Below are 15,683 nucleotides of genomic sequence, written 5' to 3' on the forward strand. Positions count from 1 at the left end.
GTGGATTTACTTAATCTGTAATAACCCTGGAGTATAGTTGAGACGGGGCTAACGTCTGCAGCTGTCTAAATAGCCAGTGAGGCCTTGAAGCGTCAGTGAGGGCAGTCTCCCTCTGTGTACCACTGCAGGGAAATTTACAAAGCTGCAGCCTGCATGGGAAACACAATACATAAACGTACCACCATTTCTTGCTTGCATAAGCTGACATGAACTCTCTTGTCCTGCGTGTGTGACGGTAACAAACACTGGGAAGTCTTTTAGTAGATTTCTGGTAAAAACATAATTACTCATTCCCGAAAAGCGGTGAAATCGCTCTCCAGAGAAAGTTGGATCAAGCAGTGTTACATCACAATGTGACGATCAAAGACTGGCAGGTTGGTAAATATGTCATGTGCAATATGCAATTTACTGTACTGGTGTCGCAGAACATGGTTTTGGGGTTTTAAGGGCCTTAAATTTCAGACGATTAAACTGTCACTCTTGTTTTGGGCCACCAACATGCAAAACACTAGCGAGGTTTAAAATTAACCTGTAGCATTTTTTGAAATTACAGATCGCTGCCTTTCTTGAGAGAAGATTAAGCCCTGCTAGACCAACAGACCAAAGGCACGGATGAAATGCTGGGTGTTCTTCTTTGCAAAGAATTATGGGATTTCCCTCAGTGCCGGGCTACTCCTGAAATCCCTGAAGAGGAAAGAAGAGACAGTCCAATAAGATGTCTGAATTTTCTATAATGTTTCTATTGATGTTAGTTTGAGAGTATGAAAATTGTGTCAAGCTTCAATTATATAATTATTAAACTATACAATTATAGAGATTATAGTCACAAAATGTGTTGAACAATGCAGTTTAGTTACATTTTAACTTTTCATTATTATAGCAAATCAGATTTTATGCTTCAAATTCAGTTGTTAACAATGTATTTTGAGACAAATGAGTCACAACTGGTTTGCATGAAAACATAAAAGAGCCATGTAATCATCACACCCATACCCAGATCTAGCTGGATCTGGCAGCTTTAGCTGTGCCAAGCAGGTTAAGCGTATTGACAGCTGGTAGTGATGCAAGTTGTTCCTTCAGCGGCCAGAGACCGAAAGGTGCACGCTAAAGCCCCAACACCACCAGTCTCTGACAAGCTCCCCACTAGTGTTGAAGCCAGTCCAACAGCCTTGTTCATTTGACTAATCCTCACAGCTTCACAAGCAGAAATAGAAGCTCTTATATAAGGAGGATGTAGTCTACTCTACTCTACTGTTTACCCTGAATGTTTCACAAAAGGATCATTAGTTATTTTATAGTAAAATATGACTAAACATGGCGTACAGAGAACAACAAGCCCATACGGTTTGTTGTTCTCTCCCTTTTCTCACAGAATAAGATTCCCACTGCATTCCTGCAACAAAATCCTATTTGTTGTTTTGGTGACCAAAGCCAATGCTTCACTTGTTTTATTTGTGTCCTTTTTTTTGGTTGTTTATTTGTTTGTTAAGACAAAGCAACATTTCATGCACAATCAGACAGTGAGTCATCTTAGCTTACGTAATGGTATCTTTAAGTGGGCATGTGACATTATCGGACAGCTAGCAGCACCTCCCAACAACGCAGTCACAGCCGGGATGAACAAGAGCCTCCACTGTTGCATTATGAAGGCACTCCTACATAAGCACAGTCCAATAACATGCAATGCCATTTTGAACAAGGGTCGCATTCTCTGTGTGTGCGCGCTATGACCGCATTTTGTCTGTGTCGTGACAACTTTGCATCAAGTCCCCGCATCTTCGATGTGGCTCACAACAAACCAGTTTCCATAAGGATCATTTTCCCAACAGCTCTCTGAGAGTGTCGGATTCTGCAGTTAATTATACGGTGGAGTAAAATGAGAGGTGAACTTAATGAGAAATAAGACGTTTACTGCTGTTCAGGCGGTGGCACACAAACCGTTTTACTGAGTACATGTTGGATCCAAGACCAGATTTAGATTTTCGTAAAAAAAAAAAAAATCTGTTTTCTATCAGTTCAGCCGTTGTTTTCATTCACTGAAAAGGCACAGTATATAAATGGCCCACATAGTTTGACACTGTGAGCTTATTTAAGTCTGGTGTCATCATTCAACATCTGTTGTGTTAGTTTTAGCAACCAACAAAGTCATTTAAATGAATGCTCATGCGTTCAATGCCAAATGAAACCATACTTTCATATGACAGGTTTATACACATGACCAGAGTCAATTAACCACGACTGGTTAAAAACATTTACAACACTTGTGACGTTTTGGTGTGTTAGTGCTCAGTCTACAGTTCTAATTGCTGCACAGTACTGCACCATGGGAAAGTGTCACGGTTATTTACAAAGTAACTTATTTGCAGCAATACGCGCATTTGAGCGCCTTACACCGGTCTTAGAGAGAGATAAACTTTGTGCTGATCCGCTTTCAAGTTTTCATTTGGATTATACCCAACAGCACAGAATGCTGGGAGTTTAATTCTTCTATACCAGCGTGTACTACTGCCGCCCAAAAGCAGTGAACCTCAAACCAAAATCTGCTGCTTAACATCTGACCTGTACAAAGTAGTCAAAATGTTTGCTTTACTTGGAGTCTGAAATGAACTTTGTTCGTTTATACAGTTATTCTCATCCAAAAGTTTTTCTCACTGTGATTTTGCAGCCCGACTTTGGCTGTATTACAGATTTGAACCATTATGAAAAAGCACAGGCGTGTCTGTGACTCCAATTTCTTCCTTTGAACAGAGCAATAGGAGATGTTTCTGCTGGTTGTCAGTCTTATCGCTAAGCTAAGCTGAGTGTCTGCTGGCTGTGTTACACTGTCACCGAGATTCAGTGTTTTTTGAGGAGAGACCGTATCACCGTCAGAGGCAGAGGCTCTGCAGCAGATACAGGAAACATCTGGGCCCTAAGCCTACTCTACCTCGACTGCATTACGATTGGGCGTTAACCCACTCTTCACCGGCTGACCGGTGCGGTGACAGCTGAGAGGAAGACTGGTGATCCTCCCTGTCCAACGTACAGCAACACCAGTCCCTGTGGCTGCACAAGAGAAAAGACAAAGCATATTTGTTTTGTCAGTGAGCCAGAATAGCTTTCCCTCAGGAAACTCCTTGAAATGCAAACTCAGACCTGGACAGCGCTCTGTGAGTCCCACAGCTCAGCTGAGGCAGCACGAGAAAAAGCCAGGAGGGTTTCAAATCTTTTCTCATGTTTATTTTCAACAGGAGGAGTAGCTGGTACCATGTCAAGCAAAATGTGACTGGCACCAAGGTTTGAGTCACTGGTGTGATGTGTGAAAGAGAACTGGTCTATTTTTATTATATATATTAATGCATCAAAGCAGACAAAATGTAAAAAAAGTAAGTGAGACTAAAGCATACACACACATACACACATCTCATGGACACACACAAACCCTGCGGCCGGGGACTTGCGTGTAAAGATGCATGCTGTCTGCAGAGCTCTGTCTGCCTCGGAGGTTATGCAACTCAGGCTCGGTCACACCACATGCTGCGTTCTCATTGGCTTCGTGGAACTGGCTGATTTGAATACCCTTCCCCCGTAAGAGCTGATGTTTGGAGTTCAACCGAGACAGTCGAGCAGTTTTGAATGAATGACTGTGCCTCTTCTTCTTCTTCTAAAAGCAGTTAGAAGCAGTTAAAATCCTGAAGAAAAGCAAAAACAGTTGTGAGAGGGAGTGAACCGCATGAACTGAAAGAAGGAAAAAAAAAAAGGGGAAGGAACTTGATGTGGAATAAACAGAGTCGAACATCTTCTGGGTTCTGGTTTCAATAGTGTAATCAAATGTGGGAGGGTTAATTCCAATGCGTGACAAGTCAAAAATGGAAGAAAAAAAAAAAACAGCCTTACATAACAATGTGGACTCTAGCTATGCCTGCTATGAGATGCATGGGAAAGACATTCTTTACCCGTTCGACCTCCTCATTCAAGACCAAATATAGAGCAAACAATGCTAAGCAGGGTCTCAGCAAAACCCTCACCGATGGGAAGAAAAAGTTTGCATGATGCAGACATTTCACATGATTCTTGGAATATGTGCAATTAATCCTGGAATGCATTTGATAGTTTTAGCACTGCATCCTTCCAAAGGATGTAAACATTTTATTTTTCCCTTTTAATCTTGGACTAAAATTAGTCCGATTCTACTTTGCATAGAAAGACATGCTTCGGGTGCAATGGTCTACACAAGTCTAGTGCTGTCCATTAGAGAGGAAAAGAACAGAATATGGTTTCAATTCAAAATCCTTTCACTCAAACACAGTCCCGACACGTGTTGCATTAACCCCATTTTTTTTACGCTTTGAGAAAGGTGTTTAAAAGTCTTCTGTGCTTGGGCTTTGGCACACACACGCGCATCAACGCTGAATCATGCCACGGTTCATTTTCAGTGCAACCGTGAATGTTGCATAAGAAAACATCAACCGTGTAAGCAGATGGCGTTACGGTACATTTCCAAAAGTGTGTTTTTCATGTTGTTTGGACATTGCCACAAAAAAAAAACACAAACATCACTTCTGCTGACAAGTAAAAGACGCAGGCACAGATAGGGTGTAGCACGTACACCAGCCTCCTTCCACCCCTGTCTGACCTTCTGTCCTCGTTCTAGTCAACATGTCAGTATCAATCCACGGCCTGGCTGCAGCCTGCATCACACAGAGAGTAGCACAATGAACCAGACAGCAACATGATGCTTACCTAGCTTCTCTGGATCAAAGGTGAAAACGAATCCAACACTGTCATTAGGGCATCTACACAGCTGTACATGATAGAGTTGGAGGGCAGCGACCTGTCTGGCATCACTCTCTGTACAGGTTGTCTCTGCTGGCGAGGCAATGTTCTTGGAAATGTTTGAAAATTGCATCATATATTGATTTTCTATGCTTAGCGATGGGGTCGTCCAGTGGATTGTGCTCCGTTTGACTGCTGTTAGTTTGACTAGTCTGTCTGTTCCGTCTCTTGCAGCATATAGTTGTTTTTGTCCTATAGTGGACAATATAGAGGTTAAAGTTTTCTACACCAGCCAAGACAATGTGAAACCCGTTATTTCAGACTTAGCTGCATCTTGCCACTTGAAAGTAAACAGGTTGCAGCTTTTAAGTACTTGTCACTGTGAATAGCTGTTAGCTTGTGTTCGCCGTGCTTAACGGCTACTTGAGACGCCATGTGAAAACACTTGAAACAGGCAGTTCTGAAGGGAGCGTTGTTGTGACAGACAGATGCGACGACGCGCATCAGTGCGGGAGACACTGAGGAGTCATCTACTTTGTCACGGCAATGAACACCTTCATGTCATCTGAAGTTGGAAAGAATTCGCTGTGGGGGATAATCGCACACATTTATGTAACCATTGAAGCCTAAAGCATCTATGTGCGTCTCGTTGCGTGCACGTCTGTGATGTGTATTTGAACCAGCAGGCCGTGTGTTTGTTTGTCTTTCAGACTCTGGTTCCGCTGGTTTCGTAAGTGCAGTGTTCCTTCAGTGGATTCCGCCCCACCTCATTAATCTTTTACTGGTTAGTTAGTTTTCTATGTAACTAGAACCATATTCTCAGTATCATATTATCTCAACTGAGGAATATTAAAAATTATTGTGCAAAGAGGCAGCGAACGTCTGCACCTCCTGATCACCTGAACCCAGGAGAACGTGTTTGGATTTGAGCATGTGTGTTTGTGATAATCAAAACAAATGTTCAAAGGTGAAGGTCAGTTCGCGACACCGCAGAAATGAGCTGCGTGCTGGTGACCTTTGTGCATAAGCAACTAATCCAGGTGAATTTTCACCAGCAGGGTCGCGTTTCCGTGTTTGCTTTGTTGTAGGTGTGTAGTTGGGACGTGGTGGTACAGTCGTGTTTGACTTGAATACACTGTTAGTTTATTTTTATTACGCCTATGTTTTCTCCCCTGTTGCCGTGCGTTCGCAAGAATGGCGTCACCTTTCCTGTTTAACTGAGAGCTGACACAGCAGGACGAGTAGACTGGGAGGCTCGGGTTGACCGCAGAAACACTTAATGAAGAAAAGTAAATAACAATGTCATCATCACATTGTTTGTTTGCTTTTGTCTTTTTGCTGAAACAGACATATTGCTGCTGATACTGAGCAGCACAATATACACGTTTTATCTGCATGATTATGTGTCCAACACATTGATCTCAAGATTTCAGTCCCACCTCGGTGTGTTTCAGTGTGAATTGATTGTTCGTTCCCTCTTGTAGTAATAGGGTTTCATTCTGCATTACAGGACTGTGTATTTAAAATTTTAGAGTATATGTGCTTCTTGCGTAAGGATGACTGTCTGCCCCAGAAACAGTTTATCTGTCTGGCCTTCTTTCACTCACACTCACCTGATCCCAAGCAGCTGAGAATGTTGTTTGCTGATGAGCCTCTTCTGCAAATCGACACTTCGTGGTCTCAAAGCTCACCGACACCGCTTGACAACAAATTATTTACAGATCATAGAGGCCGTGTACGTGTGCATGTTTATGACTGGTAAATTACCCAGCTTGAATGACATTTCATTTAAGGCACTAAATCTATTTTTAAAGAACAATTTCTGCTGTAGTTCCAACATCCTCTAAATAACTTTCTTTGCATTTAGCAGGTGTTGTGATTGGCAGTAAAATATCAGAGCAATTGCTCTGAGGGCATCATTTAAAACACAATCAGAGATAAATGCATGCTCTTTAACACTCACAGAGCTTGAGAAATTATGTGGGTGTGTTAATTTGTGTTTGGGCAGCAATGAAATTTGTAATATGTAATAAATGAAGGGTGTAATTTTCAGAACTGCACTAAAGAAAGACACAATCATCTGCGTAAAGTTCAGTTAAGGTAAAGTCATTATATAATTCACAAATTTGATTGAAACTTTGTTTCAACCCTGTATTGTTAATCACTTGTACACAGAATTTAAAAAATTAAGACTAGAAAGATTTAACATGTAAAAATGAATAAGGCGGCTGTCATCACAATTGTACTACAGATGAATGAAAAGTCACATTTTCATAATGCTATGTAATTAGGAAGGATTATAATCTGAAATGATTAATGTCATTAGCCATTAAAATCAAAAGTAGAGGCAAATGCTAAAAAATCTTAATTAAAAGCAAATGCAGATTTTTATGAGAGCTCCAATCAATTCATACAATGTTTAATAGTTTAATTTGGATTTGATTAGATATAGTACACAGTTGTGTGTACCATTTATTATTTTATTATTTTAGTTATGATGACTGGTCTGATCTGAGAAATGAAGAAAACCTTTAGCTTCAGTTGGTTGTTACAAGGTAATAAAATATGGTATGAAGGTGAATGCGTGTCAGTCAGTCATTAAGTTAAACAAACAGCAGTTTAAAGCAAGCTTGAAAAAGACAATTGGTTGGTTGCAATTGAAAAAAAAAAAGAATCATGTATCCCCCAACATAGGAAGATTTTGCACACCACTGAACAGTCCTATCTGATGCAAAGTAGCTCTGCACAGCTGGGGACAGAATAAATGGCTGTAAAGCAACCCTCATAAAGTTCACAACCCCGGAAAACCACAGGAAGCAATAAACCATCAGAACATACTGTTCTGCCATCTAAAAGGTGGCCGCCTCCTAAACTGGAAGCAGAACGGGACAGGTGTGAACTTTAAGGATGCCTCAAACTCCCTTTTCTGTCTGGTACCCAGTGTGCAATTATGATCTAATTATATGTGTCTAGTAATGGGATTCAACTATGTACTGATTCAATATTAACAGGTCATAAACAAATACTGACTTGTTATTCTTACCATGGTGCAACAGCTGAAATATGATCTCTAAGCTAAAGTTAAATCAAATTATATACTGGATATTTAAAACAAGTAAAAGATTGAACATGAGACCACATAAATGTAAAGTATAAATAAAATAGTTTCTACAATTCTGTATGCTGTTAACAATACTGTTACCTAAGCTTAACTGAGTGAATGCTGTGTTGAAAGAAAGTTGGACATGGCCTGTGTCTGGTTCACGATCTGGGACAAGATTAAACTGGATCATTGTGGATGTCAGACTCTATATTGCGTAAGGCTTTGGCATCACCTGGCTGACGTGCATGTTGTCTCTGGAAAGTGGAACATGAAATGTTTTTGGTTGATAGCGTGTCCTCGCTGGCGTGCTGCACCACGCTCTGTCTGCCGCACAAGATCCTGCTCGTGCAACGGCAGGCCACTCGTTTTCATTATATGGTTTGGAAATGTATTTGAGCAAGATGAGTTGAGAAACTGGAAAGCAATGGGAGAGGGAATTGCCGAGTCAGTTCATTTCCCTTGAGGATTTTTAAGAATTTGCTGTGGAAACTTTAAGTTGTCACAAGGCAGCAATACTGACAGGCCACTTAAAAACATAAACCATGAGTAAGAATGAGTCTTCAGATCATGGGGCACACTGAGTAGATACAGTATGATAAAACCGTTTTCTTATTAAATATAAGGGGATAAAAACATGTTTTATACCCACTGTTTTCCTCAAGTAATGTTTAACTGAATTCCACAGATGTTTTTCTAAGTCTGCTAACGAGGAATCTGTGTGAGTGTGACAAAGGACAGGTTGGGGTGGGGCAAGAAAACTGTCCTACTTCAACCTGTGGGAATTGCATAATGGTTTATTGTGCTGACAAGTGAGACTTAAGTAAACACTAGAGAATGAAAATATATCTAGTATCTAGAACAACATGTAGGCTGCAACAAACAGTTAAACTATGAAGAAATATTTGATATCTAGACAGCAAAGTTGCAAAGTCTTTTTTATGGTTGGTTCATAACCCCAGTGTTTGTTTTGCCTAAACCCAACCTCGCACAGGACTCTGGACTCAGTTTAGTTGCACAGGAATGTGATTTTCAGGAGACAGGGTAGGCCAGTTCTAGAACCTGGTATTGTGCATGACTCACTAGCACTCAGTGGAATGAAGCCATGATTTGTGTTATTAGTTCCACCCATCAGGGTGGTATTGTCTGTCTACATTTCTGCCATAAACACTTCATTGAACCACCAATAGCTGTCAGTCTTATAGAAAAAGCTGGCGGATCCATTCTTCATCCTGATGTAGAATCTCTGGTAAGGACAGGGACTGCTGTTGCAGAAGCAACAACTAATATCACAACCAATCACTAATCTCACTCTCTGTTTAATTAAATAAGGATTATAACAGATAACAGCCTGCTTTTATCGACATATTGCAATGGGTGGTGTCTGTAGGGCTCTGCTTCACATTACGTTCATCACATGACTAGCATCACGTGACTGGATTACAACCATGCAAACAAAACAATATGGTTTTGATTAGGAGTAAAAGCATCTGGGTTAGGTTTAGGCACTAAACAAACTTGGTGATGTTACTAAAAATGTAGTCTTTAGACTTAAAAATATCTTTCACACAACATTCATCTTCTACTATTATGGAAATGTGTTTTTCCATGCTGGCATGCCACGTGCCAACAAAGTAATGGTTCTGCTTATTACTTTTCCTGATATGACTTGTGCTGTGGCCACCTAGCCACTCCTACCCCACAGCACACAATAAAAAGAGACTAAATGTGGATTTGGGAACATTGTGCTGATGTCAAGAAAGTATAACAGCTCATGAGCGCTGTAATCCCACTAAAGGCTCCACATTAAAATGTATCAAACTTCTCAGTTGGATCTGATTCACTTCATAATCTTAAAATCTGTCTACCTCAAGGGTGATATATGAGCATGTTCATGTGTAAGAGATGGTTTTATCACATTATTAGTCAAGTGAACAGCCATTGTTCAACTGTGTATGATTGGCCTAAGAGGAAAGTTTCTTTATAACACAAATCTTTTCCCAAGGTTTTACAGATTTCATGCGGCTCTGTTTACATTGCAAACTTCCTTCATCGCACTGGCAGCTCTCTTCAGATGGAGCAGAGGATGAGGGATGTTTACCACAGTTAAACCACAGCAGAGGAGGGACTGTTGCATAATGCCTCACAAACGCCACAAGAACTTTTATCTGTGCTTCTGCCTTTAAACAGTCATACAGAACAACCCGCCTCCCAAATCTGGGGATGTCTGACCATCTCTCTCTGCGGCCAATTCCAGAATACATCCCCCTCAGAAGAAGTACCGGGCTAGCCATGAAAACTGTCACAATCTGGCCGGAGGGAGCACTTTGCCAGTTGCAGGACTGCTTTATAACCCCTGAGTGGACATAAAGTCATGCACTGACGATGTCCACAGTGGATACGTGCAACAGGGTTTAGAGAAACCATGAAAATCAGCAGAGGTACAGTCTCTCCTGAGAGCCAGAAACTCTGCCTTCAATGCAGGTGACAGAAACCAATACAGTGAGGCCAGGGCAAACCTGAGGAGAGGCATTAAGGCAGCCAAATAGAATTACAAATAAAAGTAGAGAATCATCACACATCATCATCTGGCAGTAACCCGAGGCAGGTGTGGCAGGGACAGTGAGTACTGAACTGTAAGGTGGACGCTTTGTTGTTACAAGACCTGACCCGTTGGCTCTGACTGGCTCTGAACGGCCTTCAAACCTCCACCCACTCACCCTGCAGAAGCATCAAGTGAGAGCTGTTTTAAAGGCTGTGAACCCAAAGGAGCTGCAGGACCTGACGGAGTACTGGGGCAGTTAGTGGAAGCCTGTGCTGACCAGTTACCAGGAGTCCTGACAAGGATTTTTAACCCCTCCCTGCAGTTGGCTGGTGTTCCATCGTGCCTGAAAGCAACTACAATTATCCTAGTCCCGAAGAGAACAGCCATAACTAGCCCAAGTGCTGTTCTTATTACCCTCTACAATACATAGACAAGGTCCGGCTGTCTCAGCAGAGCCAGGAAAATTCTTAGGGACGACTCTCACCCCAGACCACTTCTCTTCACTCTTCTGCCCCCGGGAAAGAGATACAGAAGTATAAAAAGCCGGACTAACAGGCTGAAAAATAGTTTTTATCCATTGGCTGTCAGACTCCTAAACACCACATATCAGAGACTCTGTTATGACTCTGTTATACAGATCTGTACAATATGTATGTGTGGGACTGAGTGATTAATAAATATGTGTCTATTGTATGAATCTATTATTGTATTGTATTATTAGTTCTTTATATATATATATATATATATATATATATATATATATATATATATATATATATATATATATATATATATATATATATATATATATATATATATATATATATATATATATATATATATATATATATATATACATTGGTTTGCACCAGTGGAGCTCAACCTATTTCATTGCATACATCATGTACAATGACAACAAAGGCTATTCTATTCTATTCTATTCTATCTGTGCTAGAAAGAAAAATGACCATTAAAACACTGAAGCCTTAGCTGCCACCCACATGTTTAATCTTTCATTTGCAATCGAATAGCTTCTGTCATATTTACAAGAGTTTAATTATAGATCAAAGAGCCTTTTCCACTCTTACAGCTTTAAGTCACTGTATTGCAGTGTTTAAAAGAACAATGTGGCTCTTCTGTGTATTGCAAATGAATTCAATTTTCCAATTACTACAACTCTTTACAATTGTGTGTAAATAAAGTCACACCCAGTAACCATAAAGAAATACAGGCTTTGCACTAGCACCTCATGGTTTTTTAAACGTTCTTCATTTCAGCTACTCCAAAAACTATTTTAATCAAACCACAAACTTTTATTATAGTAGAGTCACAGCAGCAGTAAAATTCTCCTTATTATACAAATGAAAAAGTGTCCATGTGTTAAGAAGACAATCTTGTGATTGGTGGTTATTGTTATGAAGAAACTTGGGAAATACTCGTTGTTGTGTAGATTATGCAATCATGTCTTTTGACCTTATGGGTGTCACATGTTAGGTTAGAGCTCAGTGGCCTAAACATTATGTGCACATATTTGCTGTGTCAAAGGTGCCATGAGCCGGGGCATCACCATAATTCTGAACCCAGTGCCTCCTGACCTTTCGATGCCCCGAGCAGGCTGCAGGCCTACATTTTGTGGACATTTTCATGAACATGCAAACCTATCTCCAGATTTTCCCACCATTTAGCACACAAGTTCAATAAAGTCAACAAAGTATAACTGGGAGATGTTGTGTTGGGGGGTGAGGACACTCTTTTTACCAGACATAGAGAAGTCATGCAAAACATGAGCAAAACCTGAGCAAGCACATCTTAGCGCCAGAAGCCCACTTGCATCGACCCCCTGGCTTCACTTCTAATGTTGTCAATTTAGAGGTTTATTGTTTGGATCACTGTGTCGAATGTAGGCCTAGCAAAAGAGTAATTTGATTATGTATGATTCAGAGCATAACCATAAAGCATATGGAGGCAGCAATAAAGGAATCTGACAAGTTGCAGTCAACCCCTGACCTTGAGTTTTGTTTTTTTGATCTTTGCCCTTCTCTCTCTCTCTCTCTCTTACTTCTGGATCTTAATATTAATACTTTACCACTTTAAATTGGCCAACAGATAAATGATTGATGTGAGGAAGCTATCAATGAAGTAATGTTTTAAGAGGTGTAAAGTGTTGTGCCCCTGAAGCCAGTAAACACGTTTTTTTTCTTTCCTTTTTGCAAGTGTAAAAGCAATAGTGGCACAATTTTCCTGTTACATAAGCACTTGTCATAAACAATCTGCAGCTCCTTTGAACATAATCAGAGTGACTCCTTGTTTATAGTACAGCCAATATGTAGTGTGTGACACCGCAGAGCAGCATGACATAAGTCAAAGTCTGACTTTTTCCCTTTGCCCTGAAGGGAAATGCTGATGTTCAGAATATACACAAGTTTTGTATGTATGGCTGAAAAGCAGTCAAACCAAATGATTCCTCTGCAGGCGAACCCAACCACACTGAGGCAGAGCTCACTTATCCCAGCACAACCCTTGAATTTCCATCTGAAACAGATGTTCTCTTTTCATTGCATAACACTGGTAATCCAACACAAACTCTTCTCTTGCTGCCTGGGTTCAAGCCGGCTCCGCACCTAAGGCTCCTCACACGCTTTCATTTGACTGCACTGTATGGGAAGTGAAGTCCTTTTGTCTTTTTTTTTTTTTTTTTTAATCCAGTGAAAGCAATAAATGCATGCAAGTTTTTAGTCAGTAACAATTAAAAGAATCCGAACACACTCTGCATGTCAGCTGGTGAGATTTTAACTGGGAGGTTTTATATAGTTGCTTCAGGCAGGGTTTAGACAGTCTGTACCTCATTTCAAATGGATAAAGTAACATATCCCATGCACCAAACTGCAGTGAAATGCAGCCTGTTTGCTTTAATTATCGTTAATGTGCGTAGAGCTTGACTAGAGTCCATCTGTGACAAATTGAATTGATTGGGCCTCACAATCCACACTGCACGTCAGGAACAAAAAAATGTGCAAGGAACACTCCTCTGCAATAAAACTGTGGTGAGACACAGGTGGTGTTCCTAGAACCACGGTGAACCTAATAATTGTGAAATAGATCAATCACTTGTCACTTGAGTTAGACATCCAGTCAAACTGAGTAAGAAAGGCCTTAATCAGGAATGTGATCAATAACCCAAAGGTCATTCTAGCAAATGAAAAGAGAGGATGCAGAAGGATTAACATCTAGACAGAAACATTAGAAATAGGCAGGGCAGAAAAGTCCTTGAGGGAAATGTGCTTCAGAATCCATGCAACCTGAGACTGCGGTAACAATTTGCCTCTCAGCCTCACAGTGACCGTCAGCATATAAACAAGACTGTGCTGAGGTGACTTGAGAACAAGTGCCTGACAAGTACTTGAATAACCACATTACACCACATAGTACAGAGACCTGAAGTTGGTAGTTTACAGACTATTCCCCATCCAGCTGATGGAGAATCTGCCGAGAAAAAAGGGATGAACTGTCCAAGTCCAGTTGTTAGAAGCTTGTGTAGAATATAAACTTAAAGAGGACTTGAAGCTGTAGTTGAAACAAGCGTATGTATCTGAATGCATAATCACATATACCTCGATTTCATTTAGAACATCTTGTTCAGATGTGGAGATACGTAATAAACAAAAAGGGCTGAGGACATCTCTGAACACCATGCTCGATGTTGGCAAAGAGAGAAATATCCCCTCCGAAGTATTTTCCTAAATTCCTTAATGACTTCACTTAACAACTGGAGATTTATGGTGAATGAAATAAAAAGCTGATGTGACTCAAGAACACTGAGTTGCTAAACTGGTCCCAAAATAGAACGACGGACTGATGAACTGTTTTGATTGAACAAACTCCTAATTAATTGTCCTCCGACGTGTGTGCTGTCTTTAATCATCGGCATGCTAGCTATGCTGCATGACGAATTTTTTTCTGTGCTTGAGGCTGGGTTAGCCACTACCACAACTATGATAAAAGTGCAGCGCCCTACCCTCTCTTCAAGAACACACAGCAGGTGTTCAGGTATCTGGATTGGAAGCATAAAATCGAGCGGATACACGCTCGTCCTTCTGCTCCGTTACAATACACAAATGTTCTTTTCAGTCCCTCCTGCCACTAATTAAATCCAGAATGTATTTCAGAGCAGTTGTATCGATCAGGAACATTGGTTTTACATAATGTCGATTGTTTTGATACTCGACACTAGAAGAAACCAAAGCTGCATGTGTAGAAGTGAGCAGTGGGAAAAGACAATGTGTTTACCCTTGTGTTATTTGATCTGTGGTGGTGGTTGTGGGGCCTGAGCGGAGTCTCTCTGTTGTCAGTGATAGATGGATGTGAGGCTGGTCTACGCACCAGTGAAGCCACAACATATCTCATTACACACAGGCTGAACTGACTGGCTGCCAATCTGTCTGAACAGAAATGCTACTTTGACAAACTGTTTTTTTCCTCTGGCAACCGATGATTACTTCACTTTTATTAGTGGTCACCCTGGGAATGACTTTGAGTGGGGAAAAAAAAAACCCAAAAAGATTTGCACGAGCAAAAACACTGGACTTTTTGTCTAATTACGTAATGAAACGATAAAGATGCTGCACGCAAAACTAGAAAATGCCTTTGAACTGCGAGGCTTGGTGTCACATTGCACCATTGTGCTGGATTTTACCAATCATATGGTCATCATGCTGGTCTAGTAAACGTAAACAAGGCTCACAAAGCTGAACAGAAATCCGCAAACATTCACAGATGTTGTGACGCAGTTGCTCCAACTTATTACTTTTTATGAAATTTAGTGGAGATGGATTTAACAGATGTCATCTTATTTTAGCAGCAGAAAGTGAAATCCTCCGGGATGTTGTTAAAACACATCTCATTTGATTTCCAGTGAATACATCGATCCATTGTATAGAAAATATAAACTTGCCAAACACTATCATTAGAGAAAACACTAATCTGCTGTGTTTTTAGCATTATTTTTCTACTTCTACAGCATTTTACTGCATTAAGTTTAAGGGAAATTAAGCAGCAGCACTATGTAGTAGTGACACATTTGTGTGTTGTTTGCTGTCTAAAAATACATTTTGCATTCATTACTTATACATAAAAAAATAAACTGTTGGGTTTATTGTTCCAGGTCTTCACATATTCCAAATATTGTAAAATCACAAAGCAGTGTGTGATTTATTGTCTCCTTTCCTTCCATTATTTTAGTCTCTGAGTGTAAACAAAGTGAACAGAAAACACTGTCTCCGTACG

This window comes from Anabas testudineus, chromosome 10 (genome assembly GCF_900324465.2).
Source record: "Anabas testudineus chromosome 10, fAnaTes1.2, whole genome shotgun sequence".
Classification (NCBI taxonomy): Eukaryota; Metazoa; Chordata; class Actinopteri; order Anabantiformes; family Anabantidae; genus Anabas; species Anabas testudineus.